Source organism: Papio anubis, chromosome 9 (assembly GCF_008728515.1).
Source record: "Papio anubis isolate 15944 chromosome 9, Panubis1.0, whole genome shotgun sequence".
Classification (NCBI taxonomy): domain Eukaryota; kingdom Metazoa; phylum Chordata; class Mammalia; order Primates; family Cercopithecidae; genus Papio; species Papio anubis.
In genome coordinates this window covers 104,358,964-104,380,917 of record NC_044984.1, presented here as the reverse complement: position 1 = coordinate 104,380,917, position 21,954 = coordinate 104,358,964, and positions in this window count along the sequence as shown.

Genomic DNA, 21,954 nt, shown 5'->3' with positions numbered 1-21,954 from the left:
TTAAAAAAAAAAATTATAGGCAGGTCTCACTATATTGCCTAGGCTGATCTTGAACTCCTGAGCTCAAGCAATCCTCCCATCTCAGCCTCCCAAAGTGCTGAGATTACAGGTTTGAGCCAGTAGGCCTGTCCACTACATCTTTCTTTAGAAGTCCCACAACAAATTTCCTCTCACGTTTCATAGCCATACACTCGTTTTCATACCCACTCCCACACCAGTCACCCACAAGTGCAATGGGACTAACACACTATTCCCGAATTGGGGATGAAGTTGTCTTTCTCAAGAGTTTAAAACCTGAGTAAAATTGGGTATTCTGTTAACAATGAAAATAGAATGGTTTATTTATTTATTTATTGAGACAGGGTCTCACTCAGCACTCACTGCAGCCTCGACCTCCTGGGCTCAAATGATCCCCCCGCAACTGCCACCCAGCTTCCAGAGTAGCTGGGACTGTAGGCGCACGCCAGCACACTTGGCTATTTTTTCTTTTTCTTTCTTCTTCTTTTTTTTTTTTTTTTTTTTTTTGAGACAGTCTCGCTCTGTCACCCAGGCTGGAGTACAATTGTGCAATCTCGACTCACTGCAGCCTCTGCCTCCCGGGTTCAAGTGATTCTCCTGCCTCAGTCTCCCGAGTAGCTGGAATTACAGGCACCCGACACGATGCCCAACTAATTTTTTCTATTTTTAGTAGGGACAGAGTTTTACCATGTTGGCCAGGCTGGTCTCAAACTCCTGGCCTCAGGTGATTCACCACCTCAGCCTCCCAAAGTGCTGGGATTACAGGCATGAGCCACCATGCCCGGCCTCCACCCCTGGCTATATTTTCTATTTTTTGTAGAGAAAAGGGGTCTCACTATGTTGCCCAGGCTGATCTTGAACTCCTGGGCTCGAGGGATCCTCCTGCCTCCCAAAGTGCTGAAATTTCAGGCATGAGCTCTCATGCCCCACTTTGAATAAATTTTGAATGGGCAACTAAGAATGTCTGCTATACCCCTGAGACTGACAAGCTCTCGGGATTAATGGACACGTGGGAAGGATTGTTTCAAGCGTGCTTCTATTACCAACTAGCAGGTGGGGAGTATGAGTTCCCAAATTCTGGATCAAAGGTGGCTCACCCACAGCTTCTCATTCCAGCCTGTGAGATGGAGTAAAGGAAGAATGGGGTGTGCTCTTTATTTTTAAGGTCATGACCTCTGCACAAACAGTTCCCTCTCCTTCCTGCCCTAAGTAAGCCCTGGCTCTTCCCTGACAGTCCTTGAAGCCCTTCCCAGGGGATGGTGGTCCTCCTCTCAACCCCATGGTGTCCTCTGTCCTCCACACCTCTATTACTAAATCCATAGTCCTCCATCTTAAGTAAGCACTGAGGCTCCTGGCATCTGGCTGTACCACCTTCTGTGCCTTCTCATTGATGATGCCTACTCATCAATCAATCAACCAGTCAATCAACCCTTATTCTCAGAGGGCTTTGGCAACTGGCTTATCCTTCTCACCCAGTTTCTACTGCCATATTGGTGACTTTAATGACCCAGGACCTGGTCAAACTCCTGGCCCCTCAGTTTGTGTCCCTTCTTATTCCAATGACCTTCACCTCCACTCTGCTTTAGTCACCATCTCCCAGGACCATGTCCTGGACCTCAGTTTCTCCTGGAACGAATCTTCCTCTAAAGTCTCACATTTCTCTGATCACAGGCTCTGTTCTTTTGATCATTCTAGCTTAGCCGTTCTTTGAACTCCAGAATCCCTTGGCCCTTCCACTTTCCCCCTCTCAGGACGCTCCTTCCTCCAATTCCTTTCCCATCCAGCCTAGATTCCATGATCTTTGCTATACCCAGGCATGGACGTTGTGAACGACTCCCCAATATCCATTCCAACCCAGATGGTTGGTCCAAGTGGGTCATGGTCATTCCCTGTCTCTTGTCAGGAGAGGAACAGGCATGTGACTCACTTCTAGCACTAGAGGGTAGAGTGAGGTGGGGCGAAGGGGACTCTGGGAAAAATTTTCCCATGAAAGAGACAAAATAATTGATTATCTTTCTTTCTGAGGATGAACCCAACAACAAGGGTGGCAGTACAGAGAGACAGAAGGAATCCAGATCCTTGACGATATTGTCAAGCCACTAAATCAACCCACTCTGAAGCTTATCTTCCCCCAGGGTATGCTAGGACATTAAATAATCAATTATTTCATATTTAAGCCAGCTTGAGTCAGGCATTCTGCTACTTTCAGACAAAAGTACCCTAAATAACATAATTTGCAACTTAGAGCAAAAGCCCAGTCCTGGATCAATGTAAATTTCCTTCTGTCCTGTTTTTATATTTCTTCTGGTTAGATTGGTGGAGAAGACAATAGGTCCTCAATCCTCCAGAAACCTCAGACATCTCTCTACCATCCACCATTAGGAGAGCCTTAGTTTTCCTCATCTATCTCCAGCCTTTGTTTAGGGTTGTAGAAGACCTGGGTTGTTATGTAAAATGGCCAGCTATCTTGACTAGGAAACAGATATTTTTTGAATTTCCCAAGGATAGCATGGGTATTCAGCTTGGGTTGAGAGGAATAGAGGGGAGATCTTGAGGTTTAAATAAATCCAGCATTTATAAGAAGGTAGGGTAGGTATATCCAGATTAAGTTGAGTGAACCAAGTAATTCCCAGTGGCTGAACTGAGTCAGGGGACAAAGAAAAGCTTTCTGCCCTGTGTTGTGGCCTGACAGGGGATGCAAGTCCCAGGAAAGGGTGATCTTTGGGCAGAGCAACAGAATCAGCCTTTTGCTCCTGCATCTTGGGCCTGGCTAGTTACAGTCCCAGTAACACATGTTGACACCATAACAAACAGTAGACACCAATGATGACATGTCTTAAAACTATGTGAACCACTTGGCAAGTCCTGGTGGGTTGCTGGGTATGGAGGTGGAAGGCGGTTCCTGTTGGTGGGAAGGCCCCAGGTCGCTCCCATAATCTCAGTCACCTAGACTGCTGGCAGTAACAAATTCATGGTCTCCAATTCTTACCACCACCCAGGAATTCCTGTTTTCTCTGTTGGCACTCTTCTCCCATTCACCATAGCAACTATTTTGAATCTTCTCAACACTCATCCCACTTCCCACCCTCCTGCCTTCCCTCTCACTCTCATCAGGCAACTCTGCCTCCTATTTCTTTTTCTTTTCTTTCTTTCTCTTTCTCCTTCCTTCCTCCCTCCCTCCCTCCCTTCTCTCTCTCTCTCTCTCTTTTTTTTCTTTCTTCTTTTTTGAGTCAGGGTCTTGCTCTGTTGCCCAGACTGGGGTGAAGTGGTACAATCATGGCTTACTGCAGTCTTGACCTCCTGAGTTCAAAGTGATCCTCCCACCTCAGCCTCCCAAGTGGCTGGGACTACCCTACCTCCTGTTTCACACAGAAAATATTTTTTGGGCTAGGCACGGTGGCTCACACCTGTAATCCCAGCATTTTGCGAGGCCAAGATGGGCGGATCACGAGGTCAAAGAGTTCGAGACTGGCCAGGCGTGGTGGCTCAAGCCTGTAATCCCAGCACTTTGGGAGGCCGAGACGGGCAGATCACAAGGTCAGGAGATTGAGACCATCCTGGCTAACATGGTGAAACCCTGTCTCTACTAAAAAATAAAAAAAAGCTAGCCGGGCGAGGTGGCGGGCACCTATAGTCCCAGCTGCTCGGGAGGCTGAGGCAGGAGAATAGCGTAAACCCAGGAGGCAGAGCTTGCAGTGAGCTGAGATCCGGCCACCGCACTCCAACCCAGGAGACAGAGCTAGACTCCGTCTCAAAAAAAAAAAATAGTTCAAGACCAACCTGGCCAACATGGTGAAACCCCGTTCTCTACTAAAAATACAAAAATTAGCGGGGGGTAGTGGTGCATGCCTATAATCCCAGCTACCAAGGAGGCTAAGGTAGAAGAATCGCTTGAACCCAGGAGGTGGAGGTTGCAGTGAGCCAAGATCATGCCACTGCACTCCAGGCTGGGTGACACAGCAAGACTCCATCTCAAAAAAAAGAAAAAAAAGGAAGGCCTGGCGCATTGGCTCATGCCTGTAATCCCAGCAGTTTGGAAGGCCGAGGCGGGTGGATCACTTGAAATCAGGAGTTCGAGACCAGCCTGGCCAACATGGTGAAACCCCATCTCTACTAAAAATACAATAGTAGCTGAACATGTTGGCACATGCCTATAATCCCAGCTTCTTGGGAAGCTGAGGCAGAAAAATTGCTTGAACCCGGGAGGCAGAGGTTGCAGTAAGCCAAGATCACACCACTGCACTCCAGCCTGGGCAACAAGAGCAAAACTCTATCTCAAAAAAAAAAAAGAAAGAAAGAAAGAAAAAAGAAAAAGAAAATATTTTTTATTTTTATTTTGCTATGTTGTCCAGGCGGGTCTCAAAATCCTGGCCTCAAGTGATCCTCCCACCTCCGCCTCCCAAGTAGCTCGGACTACGGGCATGAGCACAAGACTTTACACAAAATAGATGCCATCTATCTGATTGGGACTATCCTTACTTTACTTGCTTACTTGCAACTAAACTCACCTTTTCCTCTATCCCACAGATGTTGTAGCACTGTCTGGTTGAACTTTCTACAATGGTAGGTAAGTTCTGTATGTCTTTGCTGTTCAATATGGTAGCCATTAGCTACATGTGGCTATTGAAATACGGCTTGTACAACTGAAGAAGTCAATTTTAAATTTTATTTCATTTTAACTAATTTAAATTGAAGTAGCCACATGGGGTGAGTGGCCACCCTATTAGGCAGCACCAGTTTAGCATAACTAAAAGAAAAACATTTTAAGATACCAAGGCACAGAGGTTTCTGCTAACCCTCTGACATCACTAGCCAATAGACTCTTGATTAACTTATTTTAAGAATTCTGGGCCAGGCACGGTGGCTCACGCCTGTAATCTCAGCACTTTGGGAGGCCGAGGCAGGTGGATCACCTGAGATCAGGAGTTCGAGACCAGCCTGACCAACATGGAGAAACCCCGTCTCTACTAAAAATACAAAATTAACCAGGCATGGTGGCGCATTCCTATAATCCCAGTTACTCAAGAGGCTGAGGCAGGAGAATCACTTGAACCCAGGAGGCAGAGGTTGTGGTGAGCTGAGACATTGCACTCCAGCCTGGGCAATGAGAATGAAATTCCATCTCTAAATAAATAAATAAATAAATAATTCTGAATTAGGTGATGAGAAGGAAGCAAGAGAAAGTTAAAAAGGCACATTCACTGAGAAATAGCCCTGAAGAAATATAGAGGAAAATAATATTGCTTTGACATGTTGTTTTAGTCATGGCGGTTATCAAGAAAGAAACCAGAGTGAACCATGGCTGGAACATTGCACACCTGACAGAGAAGAAAAGCCCTGGCCAGGCACGGTGGCTCATGCCTGTAATCTCAGCACTTTGGGAGGCCGAGGCAGGCAGATCACGAGGTCAGGAGATTGAGACCATCTGGCTAACACAGTGAAACCCCCTCTGTACTAAAAATACAAAAAAATTAGCCAGGCATGGTGGCAGGAGCCTATAGTCCCAGCTACTCCGGAGGCTGAGGCAGGAGAATGGCGTGAACCCAGGAGGCAGAGCTTATAGTGAGCCGAGACTGTGCCACTGCACTCCAGGCTGAGTGACAGAGCGAGACTCCATCTCAAAAAAAAAAAAAAAAAGAAAGAAAAAAAGAAGAAAAGAAGAAGAAAAGCCTTGTAAAAAAAAAGAAGAAGAAAAGCCCCGCTGGTACAGACAGGTTCACAGAGTCTGTGGGAGGAAATATGGAACACCAGCCAGGTAGAGAAGAGGAGAGTGAGGTTTCATCATCAGTTGAGTAATTTCAAAGGATGTCCAGTTATCTTTGTTTGCATTTTCTACCTTTAATGCAAAATGTGTGCAACAAAAATATAATGGTAACTTGCATGTCCCATTTTGTGTAACTGATTTTGCTCACTTTTGGAGACTCTTGTTGGGGCAGTCCTGGAGAAATAGCTGAGAAAGCAAAACAGCTGAATATTCATTATTTTACTAAGTGGTAGATAGCTGCAAAAGCTCTATTGCATTTCTTAAACAGTTTCAGTCTCTTTAGCTCTAGGTATGCTAGTTTACAAGGACTCCAGATGGCCCGGGAGCTTCAAAATGTTTCATCAATTATCAGAGGAAGGTAGGGCCTGCTGTAAACCAGAGCAAACCAGAACCAGGGACTCCTTCTTATCTTTAGATCATTAATGTATCATTATAATACTAAAATCCCTACCCATAGAAGAAAATTACCATTTTCTGAACACGCATCTTATGAAGAGACGTGTTTATGGTTTGTGCCTGCACATCTAAAGTTCCTCCCTGCATAAACTTAAACCTCTCCACTCCATATCTAACTCTTTAAAATTCTCCAGCTTCCCACAGCTTGGGGAGGAGGAGGTGTTTCTGGAGTGAGAGGTCACTCCTTCTCCTTCTCTGGCCAGAGAATAAATCCAGCTGACCTTTTTTTTTTTTTTTTTTTTTTTTCCAATTTGGGTGTTGTTTCTTTGCAACTGATATAAAGTAAGGAAAGGACTCAGTTTACCCAGGACATTTCTATCAGTTTATATTTTGAAAAGTTACACACCTTTTCAAATCTGTAAAGTTTGAGTACATTTTCCTCTCTCCTCGGACCTCCCCTAAATGAGCAACCAATTGTTTAAAGATCCTATTTGGAGAAATTTATTTCTCCCCTGATTTAAATGCTTTTATCACACACTAAGTTCCTACTTTTTTTTTTTTTTTTTTTTATACAGGGTCTCACTCTGTTGCCCAAGCTGGAGTGCAGTGGCATGAACATGGCTCACTGCAGCCTTGACCTTCCAGGCTCAAGTGATCCTCCCACCTCAGCCTCCCGAGTGGTTGGGACCACAGGCGTGCACCACCACCACTGGCTGATTTATCTTTGTATCTTATAGAGACAGGGCTCCCTCTGTTGCGCAGGCTGGTTTTGAACTTCTGGGCTCAAGCAATCCTGCTGCCTTGGCTGCCCAAAGTGCTGGGATTACAGGTATGACCCACCACACATGGCCTCCACCTATCTTCGTGTTTAATACTTGACTCCATTCTGTTCCAGTAATTTATCTGTCAGGTCCCTTACTAGAGTGGCTTTAATTACACAGCTTTACCATCGCTCTTTTTTTTTTTTTTTTTGGAGACGGAGTCTTGCTCTTAATATCTCCTGGCCACTGGCTTATTTGTGAAGTGTTCATCCCATGGCCTCTGGGTACTCACTGTCTCCTCTCCTCCCTAGTGCCTCAGCTTAGTCTCCTTGATGTTGGTGTCCTTCAGGGAGCTATCTTCAGCACCCCCTCCATGTCACTGTACCCTCTCCCTGGGCAGGACCCTGGCTCCACTCTTGCCCCTTCTGCCCATTTTCCAGGGTGCAGTCAGAGTGCTCTGAGTTGCAAATGAGATCATGCCACACCCCTGTTTATAAACCCACTTATTGCTCTCAGGGAAAATTCCAGACAGACTCCTTAACACCAGCACATACGGCTGGACAAGGTTCAGGTGAATGTAGTTTGTTTGGGAGGTGACCCAGGAAGAGGAATGGGGAAGGGAGGCAAGGAAGGGAAGGCAGTCGACACAGGAAGCACTAAAGAGCAGGTCACGGCGGGCGTGGTGATTCATGCCTGTAATTCCAGCCCTTTGGGAGGCTGAGGCGGTTGGATCACTTGAGGTCAGGAGTTCGTGACCAGCCTGGCCAACATAGTGAAACCCTGTCTTTACTAAAAATACAAAAATGAGGTGGGTGTGATGGAGCGTGCCTGTAATCCCAGCTACTCGGGGAGGCTGAGGCAGGAGAATCATTTGAACCTGGGAGGTGAAGGTTGCAGTGAGCCGAGATGGTGCCGCTGCACTGCAACCTGGGCCACAGGGCGAGACTCCATCTCAGGGGTCGGGGGGGAATAAAAAAAGGAACGGCAGGTCACGGCTATGGGTATCTGGGCTCAGTCCCACTAGGGCCCTCTGGAGATTGCCTAGACCTGCATCAGGGCTGTCCCACCTAAGGGAACTGGGTTATTTAACGAGCAGTCCCCCAGCCTCTCTTCTCTGAGAGCTCGCTCTCTTTTTTCTGTCTCTCTCACTCCTTCCTTTTCTTCATCCTTTCTACTTCCTCCCTCCTTTCTCCCCTCATGGACGTGAGCACTTGAGCCATGTTTGCTTGTGGCCCCGCCCACAGCCATAGCTGATTGGACCAGGGATAAATAACTAGGCCAATCATTCCCCTTGAATTCCAGAACTGGGTAGTGGATCTGGGCTTGCACTTAAAGTGCGGACGCCTAACCTTGAAGGCAGAGTTGGACCACGTGTCCTGGGAGAAACAGAGGAATCCAGTGTTTACAGAGACTCACAGTCGGTGCACAGAGAGACAGAGGCGGGCCCATGCAGCTTCAAATTGAAAGAGCAGCTTCAGCTTAGGAGAGTTTAGTTTCTGATTCTATTAACAGGTTCTCATGAAGTTGGGCCACATTTCCTGCACTTGAGTTCTGTGAGATAAGTGGTTCCTCAGAAAAACCTCCCTTTTCAGCTGAAGAATGTCACTTGATTTTCTGTAAATTGTAAACACATACACACACACGACTGAGAAATCCACCATTCAATCCCCAATCCCCATTTCTTCACACGTGGCTTCTTACTCCACAGAGAAACAGAGACCACCATTCTCAACATCCCACTTAGTCTATCATAATCTTTGAATGGCTCAGTTGGTTCCATCTTCTCTACATCCTTGCAACACACAAACATTTTCCCTTGACTCCATTGAAAACCATTCTTACCTCTCTTTCTTTCTTTTTTTGGATAGAGTCTCACTCTGTCGCCCACACTGGAGTGCGGTGGCGCTATCTTGGCTCACTACAACTTTCTTTTCCTAGGTTCAAGTGATTCTTCTATCTCACCCTTCTGAGTAGCTGGGATTACAGGCAGGCGCCATTGCGCCCAGCTAATTTTTGTATTTTTAGTAGAGACAGGGTTTTGCCATGTTGGCCAGGCTGGTCTTGAACTCCTGATCTCATGTGATCCACCCGGCTTGGCCTCCCAAAGAGCTGGGATTACAGGCGTGAGCCACCGCCCCTGGCCTCTTAGCTCTCTTGTTCCTCATAGTCAAGCCTATAGAAAAAATAGTCCATGCCTGCTGTCTCCACTCTCTCCTCTCATTAGTCCTTACTTGCACTATTTTGTGGGAGAGCGTTTCATTTTGAAGATGTGACTCGAAGTGTCTGTGGGATATATAGGTTCATAGGTTCATAGACTATTCTGGGGTGGAGCACAGAATTCAGATATGATCTGGAGTTACAGATTTAGCGTTCGGTGATTTAAAAAGTAATGAATGTGGCCGGGCGTGGTGGCTCAAGCCTGTAATCCCAGCACTTTGGGAGGCAGAGACGGGTGGATCACGAGGTCAGGAGATCGAGACCATCCTGGCTAACACGGTGAAACCCCGTCTCTACTAAAAAATACAAAAAACTAGCCGGGCGTGGTGGCGGGTGCCTGTAGTCCCAGCTACTTGGGAGGCTGAGGCAGGAGAATGGCGTGAACCCGGGAGGCAGAGCTTGCAGTGAGCTGAGATCCGGCCATTGCACTCCAGCCTGGGCGGCAGAGCAAGACTCCGTCTCAAAAAAAAAAAAAAAAAAAAAAAGTAATGAATGCAGGCTGGGCGTGGTGGCTTACCTGAGGTCAGGAGTTCGAGGTCAGCCTGACCAACATGGAGAAACTCATCTCTACTAAAAATACAAAAAATTAGCTGGGCGTGGTGGCACATGCCCGTAATCCCAGCTACTTGGGAGACTGAGGCAGGAGAATCGCTTGAACCTGGGAGGCAGAGCTTTCGGTGAGCCGAGATCGCGCCATGGCACTCCAGCCTGGGCAACAAGAGTGAAACTCTGTCCCCCAAAAAAAGTAATGAACCCATATGGTAAAAAAAATTCAGATACAAGCAGGGTGATAAATAAATTGTCAAACATCGACTAATTCCCCCAGCTCCCTTCCCAGAGACCACCTTGTATATCCTTCCAGATGTGCTAGCTTCATGGGCATGGGACCTGTGCAGTCGTATGGGGACCCACACTTAGAAGGGATCTGAATTCGTTTAATGCTTTGCTGTCACCATTTTGAAATGTTTAACTTTTGAATAAGGGACTTCACATTTTCATTTTGCACTGGGCCTTACAAATTATGTAGTAGATCCTGTTTCCAGTTATATTCCATGCATAATTAAACATATAATATACATATATACTCCCTCCTTCCACCTGCTTTGCATTTAGCATTTGATTATTATTAAAACAATGTGTGCGGATGAAATTTCCCAGGGAGAAGACGCAATAGTCATTAGTGCTGTTCACCAAATATTTCTGCTTCTGCAGTTTCTGGATACATGGGGGATATATGCGGGAATTGCATTTCCTGATTCCTTAGTGGTTGGGTAGGACTAAGCGATTAGTTTTGACCAATGAGTAATGAGTAGAAAAGTGAGTACATTTCTAGGTCAGAGCTTTTTTTTTTTTTTTTTTTTCTGGTAACTTTATATTCTTTCCATCACAAGGTCAGGACATTTAATTGCTGCTGTGAGACTGTAATTCTCTTCCCTCAGCCTCCCGAGTAGCTGGGATTACAGGTGCCTGACACCACGTCTGGCTAAATTTTGTATTTTTAGTAGAACTCATTAAAGAGTTCAAGACAGTGGCTGTTCCATTAGCCTTGATCTCTGAGTGACTAAAGAGAGCAGAGCCTTCTGGGAGACCCATGATGGACATGCAGTGTGAGTGAGAATTAAATCATCACTGTTATAAGCCATGAGACTCTGAGAGTGCTTTCTTATTTCAGCATAACCTGTCCTGTCCTGATAGGAACATAAAAAGTGCTGAGAGACAATTTGTTGGAACTGATATTTACAGGGAGAAGAGAGCCAGAGAAAGTTAAGACAAAGGTCGGATGCAGTGGCTTATGCCTGTAATCCCAGCACTTTGGGAGGCTGAGGCAGGAGGATCACTTGAGGCCAGGAGTTTGAGTCCAGCCTGGGTAACATAGCAAGACCCTATCTCTACAAAATTAAAAAAAAAAAAAAATAGCCAGGCTTGGTGGCATGCACCTGTGGTCCCAGCTACTCAGGAGGCTGTGGCAGGAGGATCACTGGAGCCCAGAAGTTTGAGGTGGCAGTGAGCTATGATCACGCCACTGCACTCCGGCCTGGGTGACAGAGCAAGACCCAGTCTCTAAAATAAATAAATTAAATTATTTTTTTTAAAGAGAAAGATAAGATAAAGAGTCATAGAGGTACAAATGAGAAACCAGGAGAACATGGGACCCAGGAGAGTCATGGAAACCAAGGGAAAAAACTGCTCCAAGAAGTAGAAAGTGGTCAGTGGTGTTGAATGCATCCAAGAGATCAAGTAAAATAAGGAATAAAATATATTCGCGAAGTCTGGCTACTGAGAAGTCCTTGGTAACCTCATTGAGAACAGAATCCATGGAGTGGTGGAGGTGGCAATAGTGAAATAGCAGACAAGGGCTGAAGGAGTAGAGAGGGGAGAGCATGAGGGATCAGTGCAAGAGTTCAGCTGAAAGACAAACAGGCCAGGCGCAGTGGCTCACACCTGTAATCCCAGCACTTCGGTAGGCCGAGATGGGTGGATTGTTTGAGGTCAGGAGTTTGAGATCAGCCTGGCCAACATGGTGAAACCTTGTCTCTACTAAAAATACAAAAATTAGCCAGGCATGCTGGCGTGTGCCTGTAATCCTAGCTGCTTGGGAGGCTGGGGTAGGAGAATCTCTTGAACCCAGGAGGCAGAGATGGCAGTGAACTGAGATCATGCCACTGCACTTGAGCCTCGGCGACAGAGTGAGACTCCATCTCAAACGAACAAACAAACAAACAAACAAACAAAGACAAGAAAATAGACGTCTTTGAATGGTAGCAAGAGCAACACTAAAGTGATTTGCCTATTCTGGACATTTCCTGTAAATGGAGTCATAAAAGAAGTATCCTGGCTGGGCACGGTGGCTCCCACCTGTAATTCCAGGACTTTGGGAGACCAAGGCAGGCAAATCATGAGGTCAAGAGATTGAGACCATCCTGGCCAACATGGTGAAACTCCGTCTCTACTAAAAATACAGAAATTAGCTGGGTGTGGAGGTGCGCACCTGTAGTCCCAGCTACTTGGGAGACTGAGGCAGGAGAATCACTTGAACCCGGGAGGCGGAGGTTGCAGTAAGCTGAGATCACACCACTACACTCCAGCCTGGTGACAGAGTGAGACTCCATCTCAAAAAAAAAAAAAGAAAAAGATAAAGAAAAAAAGGTATCCTTTTGCATCTGGCTTATTTCACTTAGCATAATGTTTTAAAGGCTCATCCATGTTGAAGCATGGGTCAGTGCTTCATTCCTTTTTTTTTTTTTTTTTTTTGAGACAGAGTCTCGCTCTGTCGCCCAGGATGGGGTGCAGTGGCTGGATCTCAGCTCACTGCAAGCTCCGCCTCCCGGGTTCACGCCATTCTCCTGCCTCAGCCTCCCGAGTAGCTGGGACTACAGGCGCCTGCCACCTCGCCTGGCTAGTTTTTTGTATTTTTTAGTAGAGACGGGGTTTCACCGTGTTAGCCAGGATGGTCTCGATCTCCTGACCTCATGATCCGCCCATCTCGGCCTCCCAAAGTGCTGGGATTACAGGCTTGAGCCACCGCGCCCGGCCGCTTCATTCCTTTTTAAGGCTGAATAATATTCCCTTTTATGTACAGTCCCCTTTTGTGGATTCATTTGTCAGTGGATGGACATTTGACTTGTCTGCCTGTTCGCTGCTGTACCCACTATTCTTGGTGCTCTTGGGAATGAATGAATGAATGAGTGAATGAATAAAACGAGCAGAGCTGTCCATGGTCACAGAGCTGGTAAGATGTGAAATCAGGATTGGAAGTCAGACCATTAGTCCCCTAGAGCCAATGTTCTTTTTTTTTTTTTTAAGAGGGAGTTTTGCTGTCACCCCAGCTGGAGTGCAGTGGCGTGATGTCAGCTCACTGCAACCTCTGCCTCCTGGGTTCAAGCAGTTCTCTTCCCCTCAGCCTCCCGAGTAGCTGGGATTACAGGTGTCTGATACCACGTCTGGCTAATTTTTATATTTTTAGTAGAGATGGGGTTTTGCCATGTTGGCCAGGCTGGTCTGGAACTCCTGACCTCAAGTGATCTGCTCATCTTGGCCTCCCAAAGTGCTGGGATTACATGTGTGAGCCACCCTGCATGGCCAGGCCAATGTTTTAAGCATCAGGCTTTACCTGTGAATCTTCTCTTTTTACGGATGAAGATGACTGTATCACTCAGATTCCTGGTGGGAAAGTAATGGCATACTCAAGTGGGGTAACTAATGATGGGACCATTTACAAAGGTGTGGGCAGAGTTAAGAAAAAGCAATAATGGGGGGCACGGTGGCTCACGCCTGTAATCCTAGCACTTTGGGAGGCTGAGGTGGGCGGATCACAAGGTCAGGAGATCGAGACCATCCTGGCTAACTCAGTGAAACCCCGTCTCTACTGAAAATATAAAAGCAAAATTAGCCGAGCGTAGTGGCAGGCACCTGTAGTCCCAGCTACTCACAAGGCTGAGGTGGGAGAATGGCGTGAACCTGGGAGGCAGAGCTTGCAGTGAGCTGAGATTGCGCCACTGCACTCCAGACTAGGAGACAGAGTGAGACTCTGTCTCAAAAAAGAAAAGAAAAGAAAAGAAAAAGCAATAAGGGATAGTGAGTTGCCTGGGGCTGGCAAGAGTGGGGAACCCTTACCATTTCCAGGACTAAAGGAGGACGTGGTGCCCAGAAGCCCCGCCTACATGCTACTGAGAAGGTTAGGGCCCGGAGTCAAGTCCATCCTCACTGCTCTCCAGTGTCCTGAACTGGAAGCCAGGGGTCAAGGGGGACCCTGATACAGTTCGTGTGGGTGGGAATATACAAATTAGCTCAGACTGGAAAAGTAAAAATCTACCGGGCCACTTAGCAGGCTGGAATAACAGAAATGGATCAAGTGGGCTGCAAAGATAACAGGAAACAATATTTCTCTGTAGCTATAAAGTGATGATATTACCCCCTGTCTTTGAGTGACTGCTGAAATATTGTCCTTTAAAATCACAGACCATCAGAAAGTTTACTGTTTGAAATTATGTGACTAAGACTGAAATATACCAGTTTTGCCTGTAGAATCTAAGTCATCTTGACACAGAGAAGCAGCCTCAATTTACAACTTAGGAGCAGAGATTCAGATAAAGAGTTTCTGGACACATTTGACATTCATCTTAGCTTTGTTGCTTCCAAGAAAACAGGGCCTTGGGTCCCCTTTACAATCCAGATTTGAGGTTGACTGCTTTGTACAAGCCTGCCTTTACTTTGAGTCTATCAAAACATGACTTCATTTAGATTTTATCTATACTCCACTTTCCTCAGAATCCTATAATAAATCGCTGTCTTCCTTTGTTTGGTGATGTCCTGAGGCTCCTGTGGTGGGTGGTGTCCCTCAGGGAGTAGATCAATAAACCTAACTTTGTTGGACTGCCACTTGGTCCCTGGTGATCTTGGGCTGATTGGTCTAGAGCAGGGTGGAAAGTAACTCAGGGTCAAGCAAGAAAGATCCTGCAGAGAAATAAAGCCCCTCCACCCCTAGTATCCCCACTCCTGCAAATCTGATTTTCCCCACCAACTGCAGACCAGAGTATTTATTATAAGGGCTGGTAGAAGAAGAGGGGGAGACCTTTATTTATCCAGAGCTCCTATACATCAGGGGCTGAATAAAGGGTTGTAGAAATGAATGAATCAATCTCCGAGTGAGGCTTAAGGCAATGGAAAGATCTCAGCCCTTTTCTGAGGCACAATGGAAGCTCTGGGTCTTGTGACATTTGCAGGACTGCCCCCTTTTCCCAACAGAAATGAGTCCAAAAAAGCAAAAGGAAAGGGGGGAAAGAGAGAATTCTAAAAATGCCCATCCTCTGAACACCATCTTTGTGTAGGCATCTGGGGGAGGCCCCCTGGGGCGAGGTCATCTGCCAGCCAGGCCCTTAGGACTTGGCCCTTCTCATTTATCGTTTATTGCAGTCACATCTCGGGCAACTGCCAGGGCCCGCCCCCACTCCACAGTCATTGGAAGAGCTCAAAGTTAAAGGCTCCCGCTAAAAGTCACTATGTTTCATTTTGCAGTTACCGGTAGGGGGCTTGCTATGGTCCCATCTGAGAGAGCTGAGTTCTGGTCCAGCCCCACTCAGGGCGGGAGCCTGTGACCGTTCCAGCCTGCTGTAGCTGCAGTGATGTTTTCCAGTATGAGACAAACAAAGTCACTCAGATCCAGAGCATCAATTATGGCATCATTAAGTGGTTCTTCCACGTGATCGTCTTTTCCTACGTTAGGTAAGTGGGATGCGGGGAGGACCCCAGATCTCTGCAGTGGTTGACAGCACAGAAGGACCCAGGGGGCAGCTTCAGGTGCACATTCTGAATCTCACATGGTTTTCAAATTTGGACGTGCTTTCACAGCAAGCTGGGCGGGAGGGAGGAAGCAGCTTCAGGCAGGAGGCTGCAGCAGAGAGAAGCCATGGAAGGCAAGCAGGATTCATTTCTGCTCTACTCCAGGCCCGCCAGGGAGAGCAGGGCAGGGTTGTGCCTGGGGAAGGTGGGAAAGTGCAGGGCAACATCCTGGTTTCCCAGGGAGGAGGCAAGGATCTCAGGGCACTCCTGACGATCAGGCTGGCATCTGAGTCACCCTGCTTGGGAAGAATAGGACCAGGTTTATAAATGTATTTTAACTTTAGGTCACCAACGTCAGGAAGGCTCTGCCTTTTGGTTTTTTCTTTTCTTTTTTTTTTTTTGAGATGAAGTCTCGCTGTTGTACCCCAGGCCGAAGTGCGATACGATCTCGGCTCATTGTAACCTCCACCTCCTGGGTTCAAATATTCTGCCTCCGCCTGCCCACCCCACCCCCCTGCCCCACCCTCCCCAGCCACCGAGTAAGTGGGACTACAGGTGCCTGCCACCAAGCCCAGCTAATTTTTGTATTTTTAGTAGAAATGGGTTTCACCATGTTGGCCAGGCTGGTCTAGAACTCCTGACCTCATGTGATCCACCTGCTTTGGCCTCCCAAAGTGCTGGGATTACAGGCGTGAGACACAACGCCTGGCCAGTTTTTGTTTTTTCTAAAAGAAACTTACTGAGATATAATTCATACACCACACAATTCACCATTTAAGGGTACAATTTAATGGTTTTCGGATTATTCACGGAGTTATGCAATCATCCCCACAATCAATTTTAGAATATTTTCATCAACTCAAAAAAAAAAAAAAAACAACAAGAAACCCACACTCCTTTGCCATCATTTCCAGCACTGTTCCCCCTCCTTCCTACCCATGAATCTGCTTTCTGCCTCTATGGATTTGCCTATTCTGGACATTTCATGTAAATGGACTCACACAATATGTGATCCTTTGTGGCTGACTTTTTTTAACTTAGCATGTTTTCAGTGCTCATCCATGTTGTAGCTGTTGTAGCATGTGTTGATACTTCATTACTTTTTTTTTTTTTTTTAGATATGGGAGTCTCACTATGTTGCCCAGATTGGTCTCAAACTCCAGGACTCATGCAATCCTCCCACCTCAGCCTCCCAAAGTGTTAGGATTACAGGCGTGAGCCACCATACCTGTCTGATACTTCATTTCTTTTTATGGCTGAGTAATATTCTGTTGCATGGATAGAATACTTTTATCTATCCATTCATCCATTGATGGGCATTTTGGTTGTCTCTCTTTTTTGGCTATCATGAATAATGCCGCCATAAATATTGTGTACAAGGTTTTATGTGGATATATATTCTCATTTCTCTTGAATATGTACCTAAGCGTGGAATTGCTGGGTCATATGTTAACTTTGTTTCACCCTTGGAGGAACTGTGGAGCTGAATTTCACAGCAGCCACACCCTTTGACATTCCCACCAGCAGAGTATGAGGGGTCCAGTTTCTCCACATCCTCACAAACTCTTGTTATTGTCTCTTTTTAATTATAGTCATGCTAGTGGGTGTGCAGTGCTAGTTCATTGTGGTTGTGATTTGCATTTCCCTGAGGTGACTGTCTCTTATTCTCTGTGATGATGATGATGATGACAAGCTATATCTATAGAGGGTGGCAGTGTAGTTTACTAAGAGTCAAGGCAACTTATTTTATAATACTGGCTGTGTCTTCTTGGCTAAGTCATTAACTTCTCTGAGCCTGTTTCTGCATCTGTTCATAGGGTTGTGACAATTAAACAAAAAAGGCATGAGAAGCCCTTATCATGATGACTGACATAGGATAAGAGCTGCATAACTGGAATCAATTTTTTAAAGTAATCTTTTTGAATGTATTTTATATATGTATTATATATGTATATAAAATATACATATATCTATATATGTATATAAAATATACATATATCTATATATGTATATAAAATATACATATATCTATATATGTATATAAAATATACATATATCTATATATGTATATAAAATATACATATATCTATATATGTATATAAAATATACATATATGTATATATGTATATAAAATATACATATATGTATATAAAATACATGTGTGTATTTTTATATACATACTCTCCTTTGACCCTCAAAGTAACCACGTCTGAGTTTGGGATTTGAGATCTGGAAATGTGGATTCTAAAATCCTTCACCTCTTTGAGCCTTGGTTTCCTCATCTGTAAAATGGGAAGAATTGTTATTAGGAATATTAAATGAACTAATAAATGCAAAGTTGTTCAAGAAATATATGGCACATAGCAAGCCCTTCTTAAGTGTTAGTTCTTATTTTTAATAATGCTATCATTAGGAGTATCATTATTTGATTCCTATTTTTACTACTCAACAAATATTGAATGATAGACATATACACTGGGCTGGGCATGGTGGCTCACGCCTGTAATCCCACCACTTTGGGAGGTCAAGGCAGGCAAATCACCTGAGGTCAGGAGTTTGAGACCAGCCTGGCCAACATGGTGAAACTCCATCTTTACTAAAACTACAAAAGCTAGTTGGGCATGGTGGTGGTATGTGTCTATAATTCCAGCTACTCAGTAGGCTGAGGCAAAAAAATTGCTTGAATCCGGGAGGTGGAGGTTGCAGTGAGCCGAGATCATGCCACTTCATTCCAGCCTGAATGACAGAGCAAGACTCCATCTAAAAAACAAAAACAAAACATGCTGAAATCAAAAACAAGACATACTACTTAGACCAGCTATCATAGGACCAATGGAAAAGAGCATAATTAGTAAATGCCCCCTTCTGCATTAATACAGAGATTGTGTGTCATAATTCCGTGTAGCAGGTGATGGGACTTCCTGACATTCCTGGGCCCAGCATACAATTTCTTTCTTTCTTACTTTTTTCTCGAAAAAGTGAGATAGGGTCTCACTGTGTCACCTAGGCTAGAGTGCAGTGGTGTGATCACAGCTCACTGCAGCCTCAGCTTGTCAGGCTCATGTGATCTTCCTGCCTCATCCTCCCAAGTAGCTGGGACCGTAGGCACATGCCATGATGCCTGGTTAATTTTTATTGTTTTTGTAGAGACAGGGCTTTCCTGGCTAATTTTTATGTTTTTGTAGAGACAGGGCTTTCCTTACGTTGCCCAGCTGGTCTCAAACTCCTGTCCTCAGGCAATCCTCCTACCTTGGCCTCCCAAAGTGCTGGGATTATAGGTGTGAGCCACCATTCCTGGCCTACAATTTCTTTCTTTCTTTCTTTCTTTTCTTTCTTTCTTTCTTCTTCCTTCTTCCATATTTCCCTTCCTTTCTTCCTTTCTTTCCTTTCTTCCTTCCTCCCTCCTCCCTCCCTCTCTCTCTCTTTCTTTCTTTCTTTCTTTCTTCCAGGTTGGGGTCTTTTCCTTCATTTCATGATCTTCCAGGTTTCAACAGTCCTCCACCTCAACCTCCTGAGTAGCTGGAACCACTATGCCCAGCTAATTTTTTTGTATTTTTGGTAGAGACAGGGTTTCACCATGTTGTTCAGGCTGGTCTTGAACTCCTGAGCTCAAGCGATCCATCCATCTTGGCCTCCCAAAGTGCTGGGATTACAGGTGTGAATCACCATACCCAGCCTACAATTTTTTAAAAACAGATTATTGTAAATATAAAAACATTACTATGAGAACACCTTATAATAATGATGAGTATTTTTCTTTCACATGATGAAATCATAACTTACATGTATTTAACTCCCTCAAATTCAGTTATACATGTTCCATGGGGACATAGAGAGAATAATATAACCAGTACAATGATTCAGCAACTGGGTTTCCTGGAGTAAGTGTGAGATGGGATACTTGCATCTGGGGTTCCCTCCATCAATCTCTGTTCTCACGTGCTTCTCACAGAGTGAGCATCTTGCTGCTCTATCTTTAAATCTAGGTACATATTTTTCAGCCACATGACCCCTAAAATAAGCCAATTCCTCCACCTTCATCTGGAGCAAAACTGTAGAAACAGCAACTTGTTCCGGAGCTGGAAATTGGCTCCAGTGGACCCACTGGGAAGAAGGAGTTTTTTGCTATGCTTTCTGGACAATTTAAGGGTTTAAAAGGCAATTTTGATAAGTCATGTGTTTTGTTTGTTTGTTGTGAGACGGAGTCTCGCTCTGTTGCCCAGGCTGGAGTGCAGTGGCGTGATCTTGGCTCACTGCAAGCTCCACCTCCTGGGTTCACGCTGTTCTCCTGCCTCAGCCTCTCGAGTAGCTGGGACTACAGGCGCCTGCCACCATGCCCGGCTAATTTTTTGTAATTTTAGTAGAGACGGGGTTTCACCATGTTAGCCAGGATGATCACGATCTCCTGACCTCGTGATCCGCCTGCCCTAGCCTCCCAAAATGCTGGGATTACAGGCGTGAGCCACCGCGCCTGGCGATGAGCCATGATTTTTATCTGAAGTGCCGTCTTTAGAAGATAACCTCCATGTAAAATGTTTTTCCACAGTTTATATTTTAAAATATAAAATTGAAGAAAAAACTATTGCCAGCTTTGCTTTTTTCCTCTTTGTTAATGGACTATCTATTAACATCTCACCAAATGGAGTCTCACAGTACACAGCTTGGGAAATGCTGCCTTAAGATGCAGTGTGAAGCCTAAAGTTTATGTAACCATGACTTAGCCATCTGTGTAACGGGTATACCCATGGGGCGTAGGGATTGGGGGAAGTAGTTTGCACCAGGTAGGTCTGGTGTGGACCATAGGTGGCAATCCAGACAGGCTAGAGCAATGTTCAGGATACAGCAGCAAGTGACAGGTTCTGGCCAGCTGTCCCTATGGGGGCTGGAAGGACGAAGAGCCAGGATAAGGAGACAGGGCCTCTATTACTGAAACTGGGATTGAAATCTGGGACTGGTTGTGGGGGAAATTAAACAAGAAGCTGTCCAGCTTCTTCTGTCCTCACAACCAAGTTCAGATCTGGAGTCAGAGGCAGGGATGCAGCTACAAGAGGAGTTTGTGTTGCAGGTTTATGTAGACAGGATGCTAAGCCGGTCTGTGTTAGCCAGGATTGTTTGGGCAGTAAGTGACAGAAATCCAACTTACGTTAACCACAAAGCCTCAAAGGGGAATTTATTGAATCATGTAACTGGGCAGTTGAAGAGATGGTGCTGTCCTCGGACATGGATGAAGATAAGGGTTCAAACTATATCATCATGGAGGATCTCTCTCCCTACATCTTGGTTCCATTTGCTTCTATTTGTCTTCCTTCTTTTTTTTTTTTTGAGACGGAGTTTCCCTCTTGTTGCCTAGGCTGGAGTGTAATGGTACTATCTTGGCTCACCACAGCCTCCGCCTCCCGGGTTCAAGCAATTCTCCTGCCTCAGCCTCCTGAGTAGCTGGCATGCGCCACCACGCCCAGCTAATTTTTTGTATTTTTAGTAGAGACGGGGTTTAACCATGTTGGTCAGGCCGGTCTCAAACTCCCGACCTCAGGTGATCTGCCCATCTTAGCCTCCCAAAGTGCTGGGATTACAGGCATGAGCCTCCGCGCCTGGCCTTTGGCTTCCTTCTTGAACAACTCTCTATGTAGCAAGAAATCCTCACATTCTCTTCTTCTTAGCAACCTCAGAGGAGCAAACAAGTCTTTCCTGATGCTCTGTTAGGAAAGTCCGGGGAGAGACTGATTGGTCGGGTGTGAATTACATATCCATCCCTGAACCAATCACCGCCTGGGCCAAGGTGTCATTCCATTGGCCACTCTATGTCTTGTGCTGACTCCTGTGGTAGGAAATAGGGAGAAGATGACAGCCGGCCGGGTGCAGTGGCTCATGCCTGTAATCCCAATACTTTGAGAGGCCAAAGTGGGTGGATCACCTGAGGTCTCGAGTTCGAAGATGACGGAGCAGTGTCAGCCCTACTGAACCACATCCAGTGGATTTTCCTTAGGAAGGAAGATCCTATTACCAGACAAAAAGGGAAAAGGAAGTGGGGAGAGTAGGCAGACAAAATACAGTGATCTGTTACAAAGTCTTCCCAAAAGCCAGAAATTCCAGGGATTTCTGAAGTCTGCTTCTCTAGTGCTGGCTTGTTTGGGCTGTGGAGACTCTGCCTAGGTAATTGCTGAGCTCCTATTCTTATATCGGTTCCTTCCTCAGTCCCACCAGAAGCCCTGCTCATTTGGGATGTGCGACTTGGCCCACGGAGGCTGCCAACTCACCTTGGTACTTAACTACTATTTGGTTTCTGTGACACCAAGCTATTGCTTAAACCAAGCCGCTTACAATGGCATCACCTAGGAGAATTATTTAGATTTTATTCCGAGTGAGTTGAGAAGCCATGGGAAGATTGTAAGCAAAGGCATAAAAGATGGTTACATTCTGTTGGGAAGATTTCCCTCTTCCCTGGAGATCAGTCCTCACAGAAGCTTTTCCAATGGCCACAGACTAGGGAAGGTTGAGAGAGGGACAGGAGAACAAACT